We start from the raw sequence: 393 nt of genomic DNA, 5'->3' as shown, positions 1-393 counted from the left end.
TCAACCAATTTTGTGATCGTTAAGACCCTCAAACTCGAGTTTTTCTGGTATGAACACAACCGGACAGAATTTAGTTCGTCCATTTGTTTTTCGAGTTTGAGGGTCTTAACGATCACCAAATTGGCTAAAATTTTGCAAAGATGATCTACACAATATTATCTAGATACTATACGGTAGAGATGAGGAAATTCGATCGAAAAGTGGTGCAAAAATGGAAATTCACTCCAAAAAAATTGGTGCGGACGTCCGCAATTGACAAAATCCGTGTATATATATATATATATATACAAGGATTATCAGGTGTGGACGCCCATACGGGTTTTTCGTACGGATTTCCGCCGTTTCTCCACCATTCCAGCGTCGGCGACGCCGTTTCTTCCTCCCCAGCGTGAT

Source organism: Fragaria vesca, linkage group LG4, assembly GCF_000184155.1.
Source record: "Fragaria vesca subsp. vesca linkage group LG4, FraVesHawaii_1.0, whole genome shotgun sequence".
Lineage (NCBI taxonomy): Eukaryota > Viridiplantae > Streptophyta > Magnoliopsida > Rosales > Rosaceae > Fragaria > Fragaria vesca.
Note: the sequence above shows the minus strand (reverse complement) of the source record.